Source organism: Podarcis filfolensis, assembly GCF_964270895.1.
Source record: "Podarcis filfolensis genome assembly, chromosome: 14".
NCBI classification, from domain to species: Eukaryota; Metazoa; Chordata; class Lepidosauria; order Squamata; family Lacertidae; genus Podarcis; species Podarcis filfolensis.
The window spans coordinates 14,429,331-14,451,865 of record NC_139616.1 but is presented as its reverse complement, the minus strand read 5'-3'; the positions used below and the strand labels follow the sequence as shown (position 1 = coordinate 14,451,865).

Sequence of the window (22,535 nt, the reverse complement as noted above, 5' to 3'; positions counted from 1 at the left end):
CGCGGGGATTCGAACCCTCGACCTTCTGATTGGCAAGTCCTAGGCTTTGTGGTTTAACCCACAGCACCACCCGTGTCCCTTGGAATGTTCTGAAGCAACTACGGTTTCCTGATTCATCCAAAATGGGAAGCTATAGTTGATGGAAGGCTACCTGTTTTCTTCATCAGCACATGCAAAAAGACTACGTACATGGGCAAAATCAGCATGGCCGCTATGGAAGAGTTCAGGATGACCTGATGTATGTATCTGAATATTGATATACTACATGGATAAGGCAGAAAAGTTGCATAATAGGGATGGGGAAACTGTAACCCTCCAGATGTATTTGATTTTATTTATACTTTCAAATTTTAAATATTACAATCTACTAATATAGAATATGAAACAAAATCTAAAAAGTGAAAAAGGAGAATGAGAAAAATTGAGAAACGAGACTCTCCATAATGATAGTGTGTCAAATTAATAAGCTATTTTATCTATGTAACTCTGAATTGAACGAAAAAGGCTCCTCTTTCACATTAACGTTGGTTTGCTAGTTATATTTAATGGTGTGACAGATGTATGTCCGTTTTACCACCATAACATTCCCTAAAGTTTTCCTCAGCCATTCTGTAATTGTTGGGGGATCTTTACTTTTCCATTGCTGAACTATACAGTGGTACCTCGCAAGACGAATGCCTCGGAAGATGAAAAACTTGCAAGACGAAAGAGTTTTTTGAGTTGCTTCGCAAGACGATTTTCCCTATGGGCTTGCTTCGCAAGACGAAACGTCTTGCGAGTTTGTTTCCTTTTTCTTAAAACCGTTAATACCAGGGTGCATCCGTGCTTCGCAAGACGAAAAATCCGCAAGACGAAGAAACTCGCAGAACGAATTAATTTCGTCTTGCGAGGTACCACTGTACAAACTTTTGCTGTTGTCAGGAGTTGCTAACCTTTGAAGACTGAACATTTAAAACTTCAGATTGAAGCACACAGAGAAGAATTGTTTTGGGGTTTCTGGATAATGTGCAACCTGTCATTTTCTGCATTTCATTCAAAACTGCAGCCCAGAAACGTTTTATTTTTATTTATTTTTATGCAGTTCCATTATATATGCATAAAACCTGCTTTTACATCTCCAGAAATGCATATTTTGGCTGTTAATTTTGCTCAACCTATGAAGTGTTAGATAACACTCCAAGGTTACTTTAAAGACATTTTCTTTCTTAAAAATCTCTTTTTTTAATGGAGCACATAAAATAGCAAAGCTATAATTGCAAAGTATCATTGCAAAGGAACTATTTTGAGAATACTTTCCGCATGTTCAAAATCGGAGGAGGAAAAGGAAATCTCAGTGCCCTGTGTGTGTTTTTTTTTCTATGAAAGAGAAACAGAAGAAAAAAAAGGACAAGATTTTGTGTTTAAAAACAAAGCCAAACAACACAAGTGTGGATCTTTCTTTAAAAAAGAAAAAAAAAACCTAACAGAAAAAGAAATGACTCCATTCAACATTTAAAGCTGTCAGTTTTCCCATGGTGAGCAGAGATCTAACCGTTCACCGCTGAACACCTACTTTATTTACTTAGCTACACTGCATTTAACCACATGTTCTAATTTCTGAATGTATCTTGTTTTGAGCGCAGCTCCCTGAAACACTGCCCTAGCAGAAGGTGGGGGACGCCCCCTCAAAAACAGGAAATTTGATGACATCGTAGGGTGAGCAGACGTCAGCATGATATAAACAGCTTCCTAAGAGCAACAGACTCGAGGAACCAGCATGGTTACTGTGATGTGAAAGTCAGCTTCTGTATCGCAGTGGGGCAACTTAGGTCCAGACAGCAAATCCAGCCCTCCAGAGCTCTCTAGATGGGAATTTTCCCCACATCACACACTCCTCACTAGTACCGTATTTTTTGCTCTATAAGACGCACCAGACCATAAGACGCACCTAGTTATTGGAGGAGGAAACCAAGAAAAAAAATATTCTGAATCTCAGAAGCCAGAACAACAAGAGGGATCGCTGCGCTGCGAAAGCAGCGATCTCTCTTGCTGTTCTGGCTTCTGCGATAGCTGCGCAGCCTGCATGCGCTCCATAAGACCCACACACATTTCCCCTTACTTAAAAAGGAGGGGGAAAGTGAGTCTTACAGAGCAAAAAATACGGTATTTCAAAAAGTGAAAACCTGGACACAAAAGCTGCTGCCACAAAATCTCCAAAAAATGAAGTTTTTGAGCTAAATTCGCCAAAAAAATCAACAGTTCCGAAATGGGTTGCCATTGCCCGGGTTTCCCCAGACATTTTTGGAAATTCCAGCTGGGCGCTATTTCCGATGAACGAATCCTGGATATGTCCAAAAAATCAAGGAGGTATGGCAGCCCTACTCATTAGCCTTCTTTTGGACCACTTTGAATGCTTTCACATGGTTGGAATTGGTCCTCAAATTCTGATAGAGCTTCTTGCCAGTGGCGGACCTACATTTTTGAGGCTCTGATGAAGCCTGAACTGCCACAAGAGGCCCTTCACAACCAGCAATGAGGTTTGCGTAACCACTGTTATCTTCTTCAGTAGTGTTGTTTACAACAGCCTTTACAACATCTGTGCTACTGACTCTCAAACTTGTTGAAATATATAGGGGGGAAATTAATCAATTTGAGACTTAATTGGATCTACTACAGGCACCCCCAAACTCGGCCCTCCAGATGTTTTGGGACTACAATTCCCATCATCCCTGACCACTGGTCCTGTTAGCTAGGGATGGTGGGAGTTGTAGTTCAAAAAACATCTGGAGCGTTGAGCTTGGGGGTGCCTGGTCTACTAGATTCAAATTTTCAAAGCAGTGTGGTCTAAAGTTGCTTCTGATGCCACTGGTCTAAAGTTGCTTCTGAAGCCACTCATAGACCAGGGGACCAGAAGCTAAACCTTCATTAGTTTCATAGTAGATCCACCTCTGCTTCTTGCTGGCCTTGGATGGAGAAGGAAGAGGGATTCCTGAGTGTGAAAGAAAGTCACCAACTATGCAAAAATGACCTCCAATGCTCTGCTCATTTTTGATTCTGGCTCTGCCCAACCCTGGCAGTGGTGAGACAACAGTGGTGAGTCCCTGAGCGAATGTGAGGAAGATCAGACTGCATATTTTCAACTCAACACTCAACTACTTAATTCGTTCCGGAGGTCCGTTCTTAACCTGAAACTGTTCTTAACCTGAAGCACCACTTTAGCTAATGGGGCCTCCTGCTGCTGCTGCGCCGCCGGAGCACGATTTCTGTTCTTATCCTGAAGCAAAGTTCTTAACCTGAAGCACTGTTTCTGGGTTAGCAGAGTCTGTAACCTGAAGCGTATGTAACCCGAAGCGTATGTAACCCGAGGTGCCACTGTAGAATATTATGCAGACATCTAAATGGAAAGAGAAACACTCAGAAAAGAGGGCAAATAATTTCCCCAGTGCTTCTAAAATATGAGTTAGAGCTCTTGTGAGCTCTTCTGAGATCTGCTTATTCTCCACCATCACCACTAAAAACCCAAGGTCTACTTGCATTGCATGGAGTTGGACAAGATGACGCGTGGCGTCCCTTTCAACTCTATAATTCTGTGATTCTATGAACTCCAGCCAAGTTCATAATAGTGGTCCAGGAAGTGGGACCAATTAAGTATTGCATCCTTTGATGCACGTACAGTGGGATAACCTGCAGATACCAATCTACAGTGGTACCTCGGGTTAAGTACTTAATTCGTTCCGGAGGTCCGTACTTAACCTGAAACTGTTCTTAACCTGAAGCACCACTTTAGCTAATGGGGACTCCTGCTGCCGCTGTGCCACTGGAGAACGATTTCTGTTCTCATCCTGAAGCAAAGTTCTTAATCCGAAGCACTATTTCTAGGCTAGTGGAGTGTGTAACCTGAAGCGTTTGTAAACTGAAGCATATGTAACCTGAGGTACCACTGTACATTTGAGTTTTTACAGGTTGAGGATTCTTTTCATGACTGCTATTGCAAAACACTTGGGACTCAGCCATCCTTGCTGATTTACTGCAAATTCAAGATTCAGATTCTAGACCTGAACATAGGAAGCTGCTTTATGCTGTCAGAAATGTGGTCCATCCACCTCAGTATTGTTTCCAAAACAAACTGCAGACGGCTGCAGAAATGTGGAGAACTGAATTTAAGAATGGAAAAACGAGAAATGGCGGGAAACCGAAACTGACAGGTTTGATCATCTTTACGGCCAGCCCCACAACCCATCAGCTGAAGTCCAACCTTTTAGAGCATGCTCCAAAATTTCCGCTTCAGAAGCAAATCCATGTTGCAAAGAAATACTTTTCCAATACGAAAAGAACGAGGGGTGGGAGAGAGCTCAGCCTGCTAGGATTAGCTGCACCTACCATATGTTTCCCCACAAAGAGGAGTGTGTTGCTCGTGCAATTTCATCACAGTGGCCATCTTTGTTTCCACAGAGATTGTGACATATGGCCGTAGACTCTTAAATTAGAAGACTCCCTTTAAAAAACAACAACCCCAGCACTGATCTTTTTGTAGAAATGAATAGTGTATTCAAAGTGAAGAAAGCTCCTGTTATGGACCTACCCATTTTTTATCTATATATGTCATTTCCTTTTATTGCTTTTGTATAATTTTAAAGAAGAGGGTCATCCAGCGAGAATGTGTGTCTAAAATAGCTGAGGAATGATTTCATTTTTTACAAAAAGGGATAGATCTTTCTATTAGATGATGATGATGATGTTGTTATTTATGATCATTATGGTAAATTAGTAGCAATATGGTAGAATACATTAGTATTATTATTATTAATGGATGTCCAAATAAGCCACATAGTGGACCCACTGTCTCTTATTGCAGCAAGTCTACTCTGAGGACGATGAATACTGGATATCACCTAATAACATAAACCAGTAATTCCCAGAATTACTGGGAATTCTAGGGATAGAGCTAAGTTGTATTGAAATTTATTTATGTACGCAACTTCAGTGGCAAGAATGTTACTTGCCCCAGAATGAAAAGAAGTCCCAGTAAAGGAAGAGTGGATACAAAAACGTATGGAATACAAAGAAATGGTGAAACTTACTGGAAGATTAAGAAATCAAGATAACAAACTTTTTATAAAAGAATGGAAATGGTTTATCAAATATTCACAGATAACTTGTAAACAGATAAAAACACTGGCAGGATTATTGTAATAAACTGCAGCTATATATGTGTGTGTTTGTGTGTGTGTGTGTGTGTGTGTGTGTGTGTGTGTGGGAGAGAGAGAGAGAGAGAGAGAGAGAGAGAGAGATAAATGAGCAAGTTAAGTTAATTTGGATATGCAGAAGATACTAAAAATAAATTTAAGGAACTGCAGAAAGAGGGGGAAGGAAGTCAAGTTTTAAAATGTCAAATGAATGTAAAATCAGTGAAATTCATATATCTGAAAAGTATAAATAAAAGTTAAAAATAATAATAGTGACATAAACCAGTGCTATTTTTCTAGAAAAATAGGTGCCGGAACTCAATATGGACAAGAAGTGCATTTCCAAGTAGGGCCAGTAGTGTCCACTGTCTGAAATCCCTACTAGCATAGACAATACCAAACAAGATGGACAAACTGTCTGGATCAGTATAAGGTACCGTAGCTTCCTATTTCATCATCAACAAATGACATTTGGGAATGATTTCCTCTGGGGTTAAAAGTGGGAGGCACACACAATACAGTGGTACCTCAGGTTAAGTACTTAATTCGTTCCGGAGGTCCGTTCTTAACCTGAAACTGTTCTTAACCTGAAGCACCACTTTAGCTAATGGGGCCTCCTGCTGCCGCTGCACTGCCAGAGCCCAATTTCTGTTCTTATCCTGAAGCAAAGTTCTTAACCCGAGGTACTATTTCTGGGTTAGCAGAGTCTGTAACCTGAAGCGTATGTAACCTGAAGCGTATGTAACCCAAGGTACCACTGTACAGTACATTTTTAAGAATGACAGAAGCACAATTGTCTCCTTTGCTGTCCAGAAAAATAGGCGGGCATTCTCCTTGCAACTGCCAGACATCCCAGTTAATATCACCTCCTGTCCGCCAAGTCAGTCTAGACTCAGGAAATGGGACCAGGTTTTCGGGGCAATGGGAGTGCCCTGGGCTCTCATCCCACACCTGATGCACCTTTCTTTCATCTCTTGGGACGACGTCATTGCTCATCTACCAACAGAGATGCACTCGAGCCCCTCTTGTAGTTTGAGAATCACTGGTGTAAATGAACCACTGACAAAGCCCTGTTCCTGGTTTACATTTCGTGGACATTCCCTCTTTTAATCAGGAGACAACCTAGGTTTTGGGGTTGGTTGGTTTTTTAATTCCTTTCTTCGGAGAGGATTTGCAGTTAGGGGATATTTTCAGAGTTGGATTCTGCACCTTTAGGGAGCTTTACAAACAACCTAGGTAAAAATATCGTTAACAAAATACATTGTGGCACCCAGGTCAGCCCTCCTGGCTTGTGTGGACACAATCCCAGAGCCCAAAAAGGACGTCCTCTTGGGACTCTGGGGAGGGTCTCTGCGCAAGCTGGAGGGGCAACAGGGTTCCCTAAGCTGACAAGCTAGACAGCATCTTAAAAAGCAGAGACATCACCTTGCCAACAAAGGTCCGTATAAAAGCTATGGTTTTCCCAGTAGTGATGTGTGGAAGTGAGAGCTGGACCATAAAGAAGGCTGATTGCCGAAGAATTGATGCTTTTGAATTATGGTGCTGGAGGAGACTCTTGAGAGTCCCATGGACTGCAAGGAGATCAAACCTATCCATTCTGAAGGAAATCAGCCCTGAGTGCTCAATGGAAGGACAGATCGTGAAGCTGAGGCTCCAATACTTTGGCCACCTCATGAGAAGAGAAGACTCCCTGGAAAAGACCCTGATGTTGGGAAAGATGGAGGGCACAAGGAGAAGGGGACGACAGAGGATGAGATGGTTGGATGGTGTTCTCGAAGCTACCAGAATGAGTTTGAGCAAACTGCGGGAGGCAGTGGAAGACAGGAGTGCCTGGCATGCTCTGGTCCATGGGGTCATGAAGAGTCGGACACAACTAAACGACTAAACAACAACAACAAGCTGACAAGCAGGTAAGCAACAGCTGCTGCTGCAGTACCCCGCATATCAACTGTTAGGCGGGGAGGCTGAGCACCTCAACAAAGCCCAACTGCCCCCCCCCCTGCTCACGAGGAGACCGTCTTCAGGCTCTGGGATTGGTCTCCTCACAAGCCAGGGGTACTCTGCAGGGTGCTCCCCATTTTATGTGATTTCGTGTACGCATGCAGGGGCCTGGATTGTAACCCCGCGTAAATGGGGAGTCACCTATACAGCGGTACCTCTAGTTACAAACTTAATTCGTTCCGGAGGTCTGTTCTTAACCTGAAACTGTTCTTAACTAGAGGCGCGCTTTCACTAATGGGGGCCTCTTGCTGCCGCTGTGCCGCCGGCACACGATTCCCGTTCTCATGCTGCGGCAAAGTTCTCAACTCGAGGTAACTCTTCCAGGTTAGCGGAGTTTGTAACCTGAAGCATTTGTAACCTGAGGCGTTTGTAACTCGATGTACAACTGTATTCAGCATCCTACACATGAAAATTTATTTATGCCAGTACTCCCTACTGGTTCAAGGAAATATATAGAAATATAAAAAGGAGAATTCTCTGCATGCCATGATCCACGTTTGAGGCAAGGACTCTTTGGCGAGAGAACCCCAGCAGAGATCAAAAAATGTAAAGAAAACACAAAGCAAAGTAAAGTGTACAAATACACATTTCCAGTGAGCATGCGGGGACCAGGGAGACCAGGGTTCAAGTTCCCACTTAGCCACATGAAGCGAATTGGGGGAACTTGGTCGAGTCACAACCTCTCGGCCCAGCCTACCGTACAGGGTTGTTGTGACAATAAAAAGGAGATGAAGCATGTTTGCCACCTTGAGTTATTTAGAGTGAAAGTGGGATATAAATGTTATAACTTGTATTCAATGCTAGTCCTACTTAGAGCACACCCACTGGAATTAATGTACATAATTTAAGCCCATTAATTGCATTGGGTCTATGCTCAGTAGGACTACAATGGTATATATACAGTGGTACCTTGGGTTATATAGGCTTCAGGTTACAGACTCCGCTAACCCAGAAATAGTACCTCGGGTTAAGAACTTTCCTTCAGGATGAGAACAGAAATCGTACTGCGGCGGCGCAGCGGGGGGCCCCATTAGCTAAAGTGGTGCTTCAGGTTAAGAACAGTTTCAGGTTAAGAACGGACCTCCGGAATGAATTAAGTACTTAACTCGAGGTACCACTGTATATATATTTAACCAAATCCCATGGAAAGTGATGAAGAGATTAAGTAGCAACCGCAAACTTCAACCCATTGTTTTCAAAGGGACTGAATTCAGATTGATTAGATTAGATGGGGCATGCAAAAAAAGAAATGCTACTTATACTGCAGGATTTGTTTTTAATCCACCTGGCAGATGTGCAAATGTAGGGTATTGTATAATCAATCAAGATAATAATGTATTTATTTAGGAACCCAGTTTTCCAGTACAGCAAGGAACATCTTCAATTTGATGAGAGTTTTTTAGATAATGTCATGGTCCTAGCCAGGATTTTTGTTAAGGGAGGGCAGGCTTTTGTTAGGGGGACAGAACCTCAGATTTGTATTGATTTGAGGGGGGGGCAGCTGCCCCTCCCTGCCCCCCCCGCTATGCCCATGTGTTGATTATAGTTTCCAAAGCGAATTAAAGTAGTATCATAAACCTTGACTTAATAAAAGTAACAACACCACAACATTTTTTGCAAGTCAAAACCCAATCCTTTCCTAGCCCCCATGTATGTGTGTATTTTGACAGAAAACGTTGTGATTTATGCACAAAGGCAGGCTCCTTGAGAGACACCTGTCCCCCTCACAGAGCTACAATTCCCAGAGTTCCCTGTAAAGAGCAATTGATTGTTAAAACCAATCAGGGAATGGTAGCTCTGTGAAGGGGACAAAGGTATCCTAAAAGCTCTCAGCACCCTTAACAAACTACAGCTCCCAGAATTCTTTGGGAGAAGCCGTGGCTTTTAAAGTGGTATCATGCAGTGACTGTGGCCTGGGGGTGGGGAGAAGTAACAAGAGATGTGAATTACATTGGCAGGGAAGGCAACACCAGGCGGAAGAAAGTGAGCACCCTGAAAAGGGAGCTCTAAAGAAGACGAAAAGGCAAGCAAGTGACAGTGTGGTGCAGTGGTTTGAGTGTCTGACCAGGACTTGGGAGACCTGGGTTCAAATCTCCACTCGGTCACGAAGCTCACTGGGTGACCTTGGGCCAGTCGCTGCCTCTCAGCCTAACCTACCTCACAGGGTTGTCGCGGGGATTAAATGAGAAGGGGGAGATCGCTGTAAGCCACAGAGAAAAAGAGTGGGATATACAGTGGTGCCTCGGTTTACGGACTTAATCCGTTCCGGAAGTCTGTTCTTAAAACAAAACTGTTCTTAAACCGGTGCCCTTCCAACATTCAGTTTCCATTCATAGACCGAAGTAAATTTCTCAAACCGGGACACTATTTCCGGTTTTGCAGAGTTTGTAAATTGAATTGTTATTAAACTGGACTGTTCTTAAACTGAGGTACCACTGTAAACACAACAATAAATAAATAAATACTACCAGGTGAAAGGAGGGAGAATAGAAATATTTGAGAACTTAAAGAACCAGGGAACAAATGGTAAGGTGTCGTGCCAAGAGTGGAGGAGGAGTGGGGTTTGAAAAGGAAAGGGAAAGGGGCAAAGGTAAAAGGGAAAGGATTCCTAGATGGTTAAGTCCGGTCAAAGGCGGCTATGGGGTTGCAGCACTCATTTTGCTTTCAGGCCGAGGGAGCTGGTGTTTGTCCACAGACAGCTTTCCGGGTCATGTGCCCAGCAGGACTAAACTGCTTCCGGCGCAATGGAGCACCATGACGGAAACCAGAGCGCACGGAAACACCGTTTACCTTCCCTCCACAGCAGTACCTATTTATCTACTTGAACTGGTGTGCTTTTGAATTGCTCGGTTGGCAGGAGCTGGAACACAGCAATGGGAGCTCACCCCGCCGCGGGGATTCGAACCGCCGACCTTCTGATCGGCAAGCCCCAGAGGCTCAGTGGTTTAGACCACAGCGCCACCCATGTCCCGTGGAAAGGGGGCAAAGGGGTCCACTGGCACCTTGTGCCCAAGTGCTTCCCAAAACTAGAAGTCAACCCTCCTACTTCTGTGCGATCCGTTCTCAGGAATTTAATCTGGGGCACAAAAATTGTGACCCGAGGTAGCAGACAAAGCTATGCGCTTGTAGAATGCACCTCACCACCAAAATTAAAAAATTCTGGTAACCAAGGGTCCTTTCATCAAAAAAATCCTGCGTCAATCACCTTGAAGATCCCTGATGACGCAAATTAAGCCTCAGCAGTGCTGAAAGTGCGCCTAAAATTAACGCATCTAAATTAAGATAATACACTTCACTTTTTGAAAAATGGATTGTCAAGGCTTTTGTATCACTCTTTGCTTGCATTCACCCCCCCAATTCTACCCCTCCTTACACACCCACACACCCAAAGGTTTATTATGGATCTATTCACATTTATTATGGATCTATTCACATAATCTTTTTACAGCAGATTTGGAGGCTAATATATTTCTTCTACATTGACGTCATCTTGTGATAAAAGCTCTTATACCAAATGTGCTGGAATTCTCTTTTGTGAAGCAGACAAATCTCAAGGACACGGTAGAACTGAATGGGAACAGCTAAATGTAGCCTTTAGCCAGGCAAATCAGGTCCCAAAATAAAAATGCCTTCTGGGCATGCACAGAAGCAATTTCTGGTGCCGCGGACATGTGCAGCCACGATTTCATGCCTTTGGGCATGTGCAGAAGCCATTTCTGGAGCCACGGAAGAGAGTCCCCACGCAGCGCTGCACTGGTTTAGCACAGTGCGCAGAGACTCGCTGAGCAGGCAGCTCAGTTCAGTGGCGGCTCATGGGCCAGTTAAGTGATCCTCATGGGCCGCTTCCGGCCCATGGGCCCTAGGTTGCCGACACCTGTGCTATCTGAATGTGGCACTTCCCACAGGGCCGTAGAACACAGTGGTACCTTGGGTTACATATGCTTCAAGTTACATACGCTTCAGGTTACAGACTCCGCTAACCCAGAAATAGTGCTTCAGGTTAAGAACTTTGCTTTGCGGCGCGGCAGCAGCAGGAGGCCCCATTAGCTAAAGTGGTGCTTCAGGTTAAGAACAGTTTCAGGTTAAGAACAGACCTCCGGAACGAATTAAGTACTTAACCCGAGATACCACTGTATAGCAGATATCCGTCTTCACAGACAGACGTCCAGCACTGCAGTCAGTGCTCCCACAGTGGGATGTGCAAAAATGGTGTAGGATCGGCAGAGATGTCAGATTCACCAAATCAAAAACCCATCTCCTTCACTTAGCATGACCCCAGAATTTTTGGAGGGCAGGCAAGCAATGCACCATCATTGTGTTACGAAGCTAGCCTAGGGATTTGTCCTCCTTATTGAATCTAATGGGAGGGAATACACACACACAAACACACAGGTGCCTATACATATGATGGGGCAGTAAAGGACTGCTAAAAGTAAAAAAGTAAATAAGCAGGGGTGAAGCCTGAGATAGATCAGTCCATCCATCAAAGAGATGGAGAGGTCAGCTCAAGAAGTTAAAGATACAGCAACAGCCTTGGAGTCTGGAGGTTCCCAATTCTATCTTTCTTAACCCATGAAGAACCCCATAATAATAATAATAATAATAATAATAATAATAATAATAATAATAATAATAATTTATTATGTATACCCCGCCCACCTGGCTCGGTTTCCCCAGGCACTTTGGGCGGCTCCCAACAGAATATTAAAAACACGATAAAACATCAAACATTAAAAACTTCCCTAAACAAGGCTGCCTTCAGATATCTACTAAAAGTCAGATAGTTCCTTGACATCTGACAGGAGGGCGTTCCACAGGCAGGTGCCACTACCGAGAAGGCCCTATGCCTGGTTCCCTGTAACTTGGCTTCTCGCAGCGAGGGAACCGCCAGAAGGCCCTCGGAGCTGGACCTCAGTGTCCGGGCTGAACGATGTGGGTGGAGACGCTCCTTCAGGTATACTGGGCCGAGGCTGTTGAGGGCTTTAAAGGTCAGCACCAACACTTTGAATTGTGCTTGGAAATGTACTTCTGCGAGTGAGCTGGCCCAAAACTTCCAACAGCCCCTCCCAATTGTGTCAGTCTTAGGGCTATGGAATTCCCTTCCATTACCTCAAATTCTTCATTGCAGACTTGTCAGACGTCACTGAAAACCTGTTTATATATATTTTTAAAATGGCGTTCTAGGCATGACACCTTTTAGCTGGGCAGTGGTTTGACTGAGGCTGCACACGCACTCTGTATTTAAAGCACATTTCACACCCACGGCAAAGAATCACGGGATCTGTTGTTTGGTAAGGGTGTTGGGAGGGCAAACTATGGTTCCCAGGATACTTTTGAAGAAGAATGTGCTTTAAATGTAAGAGGCTGGATTAATCAGCTATTATTTTTTTTAAAAAAAATGTTGAGTGGTAGGTTTAAGTTTTACTTGTTTGCATTCTTTCTTTTTGCTGTTTTTGATCATAAACAGCTTTGTAGTAACCTAAAATGTTTCCATAATAATAAAAATACAGTGAATGCTCGGTTGTGAACATGATCTGTGCGGGATGCACGTCCGTAACCTGCAGCACCGCGTCTGTGCACGCGCAGGTTGCGATTCGGCACTTCTATGCATGCGCAAAGCGTGAGCGCTGAAACCCGGAAGTAACCTGTTCAGGTACTTCCGGGTTTCGGCGCGTCCGTAACCCAAAAAAGCACAACCTGAAGATATGACTGTACTCCGCAACAAATTTAAGCGCAAATCCAGTTCTACAGTAGTTTCTGTTTTGTTTTTTAAAAGTATGCATTACGGTGGGGTGTTGGGGGGGGGCATGGCTAAATTTGTATCTGATTTATTGGTTTGCTTCATTTGCTTAAGTGGATCCAATCTAAGGTCGGTTAAATAACATCAGAACATGGAGCAAGAGAAATGTCGGCACTGAAAAAAAGGAAAGTACTTCGAAGTGGACATTTGTTGGAGATTTAAAGACCTGAAGTTGCTTTTTCAAGCCTAACCACAGCTCCAGCAAACTTAGGCTGCCAGATACAATTGCATGTGCAAAGCAAACAAGCAGGAGAGGACCCAGTTATAAATACACACAGATATAAGAGAGGGCTTCTGACTGCCCCACGATCTGGGCTAAGAAAGAAAATAAATTCCAGTCTGGCTGAACAGAGCTCTCCAGATCCCCACAAATCAGTTCGATGCTTGTTCCGGTAACCACCAGGCAGAGCAAAACAAAGGGAGCTTTGGATTGCAGCATAATGACAGCCTATACCCTGCAATGAACACAGCACACTAGCCCAAATCATCAGCTCGTGGTGTATTTTGAAGGCCTGCACTGCAAAATAAGGTGCAAGGGATTTGTGAATACAATGCCCGTGTATTGTCAGTACTAGAGCCCAGACTGGATCTTGAACCTGGGTGGGGTTTTGACCTGTGCGCCACCTTCCGCATCTGGTCAAAGAGGGGAACGGTAAGGGTATCAGCCACACCTACAGAGGAAGCCTCTGAGCCAAAAGAGTTGACGTGATAACCAAGAGCTCTATAAAGCAGTGGCAGAAAACCTGTGACTCTTCCGATGTTGTTGGGTCAGACTCCAACTCCCATCAGCTCCAGCCAGCGTGGCCCATAGCTGTCAACTTACAGATTTGAAAATAAGGAACCAGCAGCCTCGAAAATAAGGGATCAGCAGCCAAAATAAGGGATTTTAGTCAACCACCTGAAATACAAAGTTGAAAGGGAGCAGATAATTTTGGAGAGCAGCGCCGGTTTTTAGCCCTTCGTTTCCAGAGGTTGCTGCTCAAGCTGATGAAATACTGCAATTAAATAACAACAAGCAGCAAGCACTTTTCGCGCAAAACAAAGTCCAAGCTACGAAGATGCTACCCCAGGCAGAGAGACTCAGTTCGGCGGCCGCGAGGAGGATGGCGGCAGAAGGGCCCGAGGCTCCCGCCAGTCCTGGTGGGGTGGGGCTCCCGGGGGCCGAGGCTGGTGAGAGGAGGCCGGAGGGGGGCAGGCCGGACAGACAAGCAACACAGTTGGAGCCTCCCTCCTCCCTGGCTGGCAGGGAGGGAGGGAGAGGAGCTGCTTCCTTTGAAACCCGGGAAATTTAAGGGACATCATCAATAAGGGACAGAAGCGGGACACGGTGCTGGGATAAGGGAGTTTCCCGCCAAATAAGGGACGGTTGACAGGTATGGCGTGGTCATTAGCCACAGGTTCTCCATCCTTCCCACGGCACCCTTGAAGAAGATTAGGCTAATTCATGGAGGAGGCAGAGGCTATCCATGGTTCCCTCTGCTGCTCGACCTCCACAGCTGGAAGCAGTAGGCCTCTGAATGCCGCTTGCCGGGAATCACTAGTGGGGCATGTATTGTTGTGACCAAGTCCTGCTTGCAGACTTCCCATAGGTATGTGGTTGGTTACTATGAGAAACTGATGCTCTGGCTAGATCACTGTCTCCCAAACTTGGGTCTCTAGCTGCGGTTGGACTACAACTCCCATCATCCTTGACCACTGGTCCTGCTAGCTAGGGATGATGGGAGTTGTAGTCCAACAACAGCTGCAGATCTAAGTTTGGGAAACACAGAGCTAGATGGGTCATTAGACTGAGCCAGCAGGAGTCTTATGATGTTCTTCTAAGGGTTTCCAGGTTAAGCTTACTGCTTGTTTGAGCAACTAGGCCACTTTTGGAGCTTGCAAACTGCCTTCTCCTCCCTGCCTTCTCACATTTAATTGCACCCAAGCCTAAGAAATGAATTAAGATGCTATAACTCCTATAGCCTTGGTCAGCAACTGGTTTTACAAAAGGTGCACTAGAGGACTCAAGCATCTTCCATTCATTTCCCCATCGTTCTCAGGGTAGACCCTACCATTAGGAGGCTGATTTGGGTGTCATAAAAGGGCAAGCAAATGATTATCTATTTGATTTATTATTGTTGCATATATTTATGGCTTGGGAGGAGTTGCACAAATCCCTACCTGTGGGATGCTCAGCATGAGGTATCAAAATAACTTGGCTGGCCTTCAGGGCTTTTTTTGGGGGGTGCTATTTGTCGCCCCACTTCAGACAGCAAAGTGGACCAGCCCAAACCTTTCCACAAAACATCTCTCGCTTCTTCTATCAAGCACTGGAAGGAAAACTAGGGAATGCTCAGGCAACCAAGTTTGCCCCATGAGCCTTCAGTTGCTGATTCTCCCCCTATAGGCTCTCAACCGGGGGGGGGGGGCATATTATTTTCCAGATGAGTGTTCCATTGATATCTTCTTCCATGGATATCTTTCACTGTTCTCTTGAAACCTGCAAGTCTGACTAGTGGAAATCTGGTTGCGTCTCTCCTGTTACCAATAACACAAGTGGGCCCTGGAGAGATTTTGTATCTAGAAGATGCTCTTTGGGTACCATTTCAACTGTCCTCCAATGGCCTACAGCATCAGCTGGAGCCCTGGGATGCATCCACCCCAGAGACTCTCTGTTCTCCTCACCGCAATAAACACTGTTAACTCCTCGTTGGAAGGAAATAATGTAATTAATGACAAGAGCAGCAGCAGCTTTAACAGGAAGAAAGCTAGCGTTCATTATGGCTGGACAGTCTAACACAATATTTTATGGACCACCCAGCTACTATCTATCCCACAGGTGGTAGACTCTCCTTCCTTGGATGATCTTAAGTAGAGGCTGGATGGTCATCTGTCATATATGATATAGTTGAGATTTCTGCTTTGCTGGGGGTTGGAATAGAAGACCCTCGAAGACCCTTCCAACCATGAAGGCAGGTATCTAAGTACAGATGATTTTATAATTAGGAAGTTAAGAAGCAAATCAATAAGGTCTAATGGTAATTAATTGCCCCTGATTATCCTACATAGCAGGGACGCGGGTGGCGCTGTGGGTTAAACCACAGAGCCTAGGACTTGCCGATCAGAAGGTCGGCGGTTCGAATCCCCGTGACGGAGTAAGCTCCTGTTGCTCGGTCCCTGCTCCTGCCAACCTAGCAGTTCAAAAGCACGTCAAAGTGCAAGTAGATAAATAGGTACCGCTCCAGCGGGAAGGTAAAGGCGTTTCCGTGCGCTGCTCTGGTTCGCCAGAAGCAGCTTAGTCATGCTGGTCACATGACCCAGAAGCTGTACGGCAGCTCCCTCGGCCAATAAAGCGAGATGAGCGCCGCAACCCCAGAGTCGGCCACGACTGGACCTAATGGTCAGGGGTCCCTTTACCTTTACCTTTTTATCCTACATAGAGTGGGCCAAAATAAGGTTGCTCTGCACTATATTTATAAAAACGAGTTTACTCATTTGTGTGTGTGTGTGTGTGGTGGGGTAACATTGTAAAAGGTTCGTACTTCCTAGATGCAGATCAATTTTTTTTTAAAAAAACAAACACACACACACACACACACACACACACACACACGTATTCAAAGATTACGGTACAGTTACAATTTCAGTCAATACACCCCCTCCACAGACACCTCTGTGATGATGGTGGCAGGATATTATAAAGACATAAAGCAGATGTAAGTTTATTTGGTGAGACGGTCCTCATTCAGTGCAGATGTCCTAGCAGTGAGCTGGACGGCAAAACCTTTCTTCCTACAAAAATAAACCCAAAACAGAACAAAACACCCTACCATGGATGTATACAAGCCAGGGAAACCCTTTCACCCGATTTCCAAATCATCACAAATTTTGGTAAGAAAACATAATTGGGTGGGGGAGCAAAAACAGCGATTTAAAGAGAATTTTGGAATACCTGCTCCCCGCAAGGCAAAACTAAAGAAACCCAAAACGTAAGGCTATGTACACACCATGCCTTTAAGACGCATCTAAAGTGAATGATTATTCCCCCAAAGAATCCTGGGAGCTGTAGCTTGTTAAAGGTACTGCGAATTGTAGCTCCACAATGGATAAAGTACAGTTCCCAGAATTCTTTGGAGGAAGTCATGTGCTTCAGGACCGCAATACCTCAAGGACCACCTCTCCCCATTTGAAACGATCAGGATCCTGTAATCATCACCTGAGACCCTTCTCGGTGTGCCTCCCCTGCAAGTGGTCCGGAGGGTGGCAAGACAAGAAAGGGCCTTTTCTGTGGTGGCTCCCCATTTGTGCAATGCTCTCCCCAGCGAAGCTCACCTGGTGCCTTCATTACCTGTCTTTCAGCACCAGGCGAGAGCATTCCTCTTCTCCCAGGCCTTTGGCTAAGTAAGCAATCTAAGGCCTTTTAAACTGTGGAGGGTATTGTTGTTTTGTTTGCTACTACATTATGCATTTTTCTGTTTTTACACTGTAAATCACCCTGTGGTCCTTGGATGAAGGACAGTATAGAAATTTAATAATCAAAGAAACAAATATAATTGGCTTTAAATCTGCTTTTAAATATATGGTGCATAAACAGTCTATGTCACTGGAGATGACTGTGTGTTATTCTTTGCCTCTTTTTTTTTAGAGAATACTGCGGGTTCTGTGCTTCTGGTGATATTTCCAGAGGACACAGCTCTTCCTGTGGTAATACAGCTGGCATTGCCACAAGAACATTGCCCAATTGTTTTGACGAAAACATCATCCGTTAAAATTTTTGAAAGAAAGAAAGAAAGAGAGAAAGAAAGAGGAATCCTTTCTATGATGTATGGAAAAACAATTCTCAGTGTTAAAGAGCAGGAGGTGGCATTAAACACTGAAGCGTCTAATATACATGCAAGAATACGGAGGGTGGTTTGTTAATTTGAAAATTACTTTCCTGTTCAGCTCCGAATCCTTATTCCTCTTTTTAGCTAGCGGCTTTGTGGCAAATACACAAGAGCTGTAAACTTTTATTGCAAGACTGATCAAGGGAAGTACAATTGGGAGCCTGCCTCGAATGGATAAGCAGCTGCCACAATCTTCTTTCCTTTCTTGGCTCATGATCGTCTGAGGAGACCCCTATTCCCCTCACAGAGCTACAATTCTCAGTTAATCCCTCTTCCCAGGGAACCCTGGAATTGTAGCTCTGTGAGGGGAATAGGGACGTCCTAACCATAGGGACGCGGGTGGCGCTGTGGGTTAAACCAAAGAGCCTAGGACTTGCCGATCAGAAGGGCAGCGGTTCGAATCCCCACGACGGGGTGAGCTCCTGTTGCTTGGTCCCTGCTCCTGCCAAACTAGCAGTTCGAAAGCATGTCAAAGTGCAAGTAGATAAATAGGTACCACTCCGGCGGGAAGGTAAACGGTGTTTCCATGTGCTGCTCTGGTTCGCCAGAAGTGGCTTAGTCATGCTGGCCACATGACCCGGAAGCTGTACGCCGGCTCCCTCGGCCAATAAAGCGAGATGAGCGCCGCAACCCGAGTCGGTCACGACTGGACCTAATGGTCAGGGGTCCCTTTACCTTTACAACCATTCTTATTAACCTGGCAGGTCAGATCTCCCCACTCCATCCCCTGTGGGCCTACTTTGACAGGCAGGCCAAACCAACCACCTGCCGAAATTGGTCCCTGGTGAGGGCAGAGATGGTGACCAAGCAGGACTGAACACTCTTTCCCATCATCAAAGTAGGCTGTTAAATCCTACTTTCTAAAATTATCCACTGTGTATGCCAGTTCCCTGAGGGGAACTGACACAAGCGGCCAAACTGAGCAGGATCAAATTCCCTCACCCTTGCAGAAAGCTTTAGGTGGGAACCCTTGTTTGGCTCCAGAGGTGACCAACTTTCACAGGTGGGCGGGTCAAGCCAGACTATTGCATGATGTCATTATGACATCACGTGACTGGCAGGTGGGCTGTCCTGCTTATCCGTCAAAATCTTTTGAGAGGAGTTTCCCAAGCTTGGGAACCTCAGCACAAGGGGGATTGGCAGCCCTATGCTTTGTGAGCCACTTTGCTATTTCATTTTGCTATTTCTATTTCACTTTGCTATTTCTATTTCTTAGAATCGTAAAAGGTAAAGGTAGAGGTAAAGGCAAAGGACCCCTGGACAGTTAAGTCCAGTCAAAGGCGACTATGGGGTTGGGGCGCTCATCTTGCTTTCAGACCGAGGAAGCCGACGTTTTTCGACAGACAGCTTTATGGGTCATGTGGCCAGCAGGACTAAACTGCTACTTGTGCACTGAGGACTGAGACAGAAGCCAGAGTGCATGGAAACACCATTTACCTTCCCGCCGGAGTGGTACCTATTTATCTACTTGCACTGGTGTGCTTTCGAACTGCTAGGTTGGCAGGAGTGTTCCAGTTTTCGAACGTTTTTCAGAAGCTGAACGTCCGACGCGGCTGTCGGCTATTGTTTCAAGGGCGCCTGCAGCAATCAGAAGCTGCACCTCGGTTTTCGAACATTTCGGAAGTCCAACGGACTTCCGGAACAGATTAAGTTTGGTGCTTTTGCTATTTATTTTGCGTTTTTGAGGCTTTTTTGGTTAATTTGTTTTTTTGACTGTGTGGATCCCAGTTCAGCTACTGATTGATTGATGGTGTGGCTGCGGAAATGGATAAAAGCCCCCCATCCAAACAATCATCAGTGCAGGTAAGAAAAAGAACTAATTTTGATTTTTATCATCTACAATACTGTCTTATTTCTTTTATAGTACAGTGCATTGATTATTGCTTTCATTTTATGGATCAATGGTCTCGTTAGATAGTAAAATTCATGTTAAATTGCTGTTTTAGGGGTTGTTTTTAAAAGTCTGGAATGGATTAATCCATTTTGTATTACTTTCTATGGGAAAGTGTGCTTTGGTTTTGGAACACTTTGGTTTTGGAACGGACTTTCAGATGGGATTAAGTTTGAGAACCAAAGTACCTCTGTACAGTATTGCTCAAACAGGCCTTTGGAATGTGAATTTTGTACCAAGCAACCTATATCCGTGTTATGTAATATTAGTTTTTTATGGTGCGCCTTGGTCATACATATGTTATGAAAGTGTGGTTTATAAATATGTAAAATAAATAGAAAGGGCACCATTAATGTGCAAGAGTAGAACTGGGGGAACCCCTATGTTTGCAGAAGTAACAAAATAGTCTTTATAACTAAAATCCTATAAGTGCGGAGGGGAGGCCTGAAAAAATAGTCCCACAGGAACTGTGCAGTTTGAGTGAGCATAGAATGCCGCCTGACTGTTAGTTGGGGGGGGGGGCAAGGTGGAAAACCAGAGAGGGATAATGGAATGGAGTCTCCTGTGAGAGGGCAGAGCTGGCCGGCTGGCAACCTGAAAAAGGAGTGTTCTGTACCGCAGCATTCTGTTGCACAGCTTAGCGCTATTGAAAAAGCTGAGTCATCCCTGGCAGAAAACATAATGCAATACTTGCCTTAAGCAGCAGGCAAAAATTCTCTCATCATTTAAAAAAAGGGGGGGTGAGAGTTTCGTGGTTTTTGCAGTTTGTTCGTCTGCCAGTGAAACAAACCATAGTTTATTGCTGCTTAATTTGAATTTGCTAACCTAGCAAGCAAATCAAGATGCCTCAGATATCTGAAGGCTTTAATTCACTGTTTACTTCTGGTCATCCACATATCATAAGATAAGCTGTTAAATACAACAAGATAGGTTCCAAATAAGCACTTTGGCCAACATCATATGATATATGGAAATGTGGGACAACTATTTTTAAAAAGCCAAAACCCAACAGTATTTTTATACGGAGGTTGTTGTTGTCTCTGTTTCTCATTTTTCCAAATTCAGACCCCACTATTTCTGCGTCAGCTTGCAACTGGTTTTGGGGTGTGTTTTTGAAGTCTGAATGAAAATTTGCACGTCTTTGCATGCACAATTCTTACCATACAGTGGTACCTCGGGTTACATATGCTTCAGGTTACAGACGCTTCAGGTTACAGATTCCGCTAACGCAGAAATAGTACCTCGGGTTAAGAACTTTGCTTCAGGATAAGAACAGAAATTGTGCTCTGGCATCGCGGCAGCAGCGGGAGGCCCCTTTAGCTAAAGTGGTGCTTCAGGTTAAGAACAGTTTCAGGTTAAGAACGGACCTCCGGAACGAATTAAGTTCTTAACCCGAGGTACCACTGTATTAGTATTTTTGTAATGCCCTCAATATAATGCATTTTTGTTTGTTAATTTCACTAATTTACACATTTTTTTGTCCATACTTTCCTCTAATATCACCATTTTGATTGGAAAACCACATTGCAAAATCATTAACCTTGAAGGGTAGTTGAATTTCAGTTCACGTTTTGTTTCGAATAGAGTGAATTAAATAGGTTTGCACTGAAGTGAGAACTGGGTGCGGTGAGGAAGGATAGTTCAGCAAATATGTGCAGGATTGGTAGCAAGTACTGCCATTATCCGTATATTACATTGGTTCAAAAAAACCTAAACATTTTATTATTCCCTAAATCAAGTTGAAGGAATACTCTTCAGCAAGATGATTTAGCATTGCAGTTCTTCAGTTAAGTAATGCATTATATTATACAAAATTGGTTTGCAAAAAAGTGTACATTAGTCAAAATGGCCTTCATAAATGTGTCTATTAGGAGAAATTTGCACTGAGGATGTTGAAGAATTTTCATCATTAAGTGATGCACAGGTATGGAGAACTTGCAGGGAGTACCCAGTGCTGCCTAGAAATTTGTAGAAACCATGAAATATTGTAATTTTTAAATGGATAGTGTAATTTGTGAGTTTGGGCCCATCACACCAAAATCAGGTGATGTCACACCAAATTCACATTTCGGTCCACCATCTTGGTGTCTGGTGTGCAAACATCAATGAAGGCTGCTGCCCCAACCTTGGGATGCTCAATGCCAATTTAGGCAACAATATCTCAAAAGGTGGCTGATCCTATGCCAAAAAATAAAAAATGGTCAAAGGCATGGCAAAGTGAAATATTGGTCCACCATCTCAATTCAGAATGTCAGTCCGTGTCCAAATATCAACGACAACCACCTAGGCAACTGAACCTGCGGAGGACAGATGAACAGACAAACCACTTTCCAAAATATATAGCAGACTGAAGATTAGAAAAATGAGAAACTGGGAGATTCGCTCTTCCCTATCCTCAGCTCATGTGCACAGTGAAATCTCATGGAAAACTGAGGCAATGTGTTATTGGTCTAAGTACTAAGTTGCAGACATGTGTGAAACTTCACTGTGAAATCAAGACAAAATCTTATTCACAAGCAAACCAGACTGCAAATGTTCTTTTTGGCGACTGACAAGCAATACTAATTATTCCGAGGTCAAGTTCACTCTACATTTGGAAGGAAATAATTTTATACAGCTTTCTCCTCTGTAAGAGAGAAGCTATTACAGATTATAACATCTCTCAGCGAGTTCTTTAAATAAGTCAGTCAAATATGAAATAAAGTCTGAAACAATCTGTTACATAATTACATTTTAAATTTCCAATGCAGCTCTTCGCTGCAGTCAAAGACAGACTAACTCTGCACAGGGACATTGTCCCTTCAAAAATTGTG

General features: G+C 44.1%; 1 protein-coding gene and 1 long non-coding RNA gene across 6 annotated transcripts in view; one reads left to right on the top strand and one right to left on the bottom strand.

Annotated features, from left to right (window-relative positions):
* The window catches only part of PDE8A (phosphodiesterase 8A), a 170,294-nt gene that overhangs the window by 65,926 nt on the left and 81,833 nt on the right, over window positions 1-22,535 (bottom strand). The gene's annotated exons all lie outside the window — the stretch shown is intronic.
* LOC310749822 lies at window positions 1,258-4,034 on the top strand. Its single transcript, XR_014541822.1, has 3 exons — window positions 1,258-1,514; window positions 1,618-1,695; window positions 3,942-4,034. It is a non-coding gene; the product is annotated as an uncharacterized lncRNA (long non-coding RNA).